Raw genomic sequence first — 213 nt, 5'->3', positions numbered from 1 at the left:
AGCTCATATAGTGAAGCGTTACGCGTGGTTGCCAAGGAGATTTTTCTCTTGACCCGAAAAAAATTTCGAAATATTGATAAGCAGCTTTGAATAAAAGGGAAAATTGCGGATAAATTAAGATGAGAAACTTTGCAGCGATAATAGTAGCTCTCATCTTGACTTCAAATAGTAAGGAAAATATAGTCCAAGAACAAAATGAATTATTTTCAATTT

The sequence above is a fragment of the Montipora capricornis genome, chromosome 8 (assembly GCF_036669925.1).
Source record: "Montipora capricornis isolate CH-2021 chromosome 8, ASM3666992v2, whole genome shotgun sequence".
In the NCBI taxonomy this organism is placed as follows: Eukaryota; Metazoa; Cnidaria; class Anthozoa; order Scleractinia; family Acroporidae; genus Montipora; species Montipora capricornis.
Note: the sequence above shows the minus strand (reverse complement) of the source record.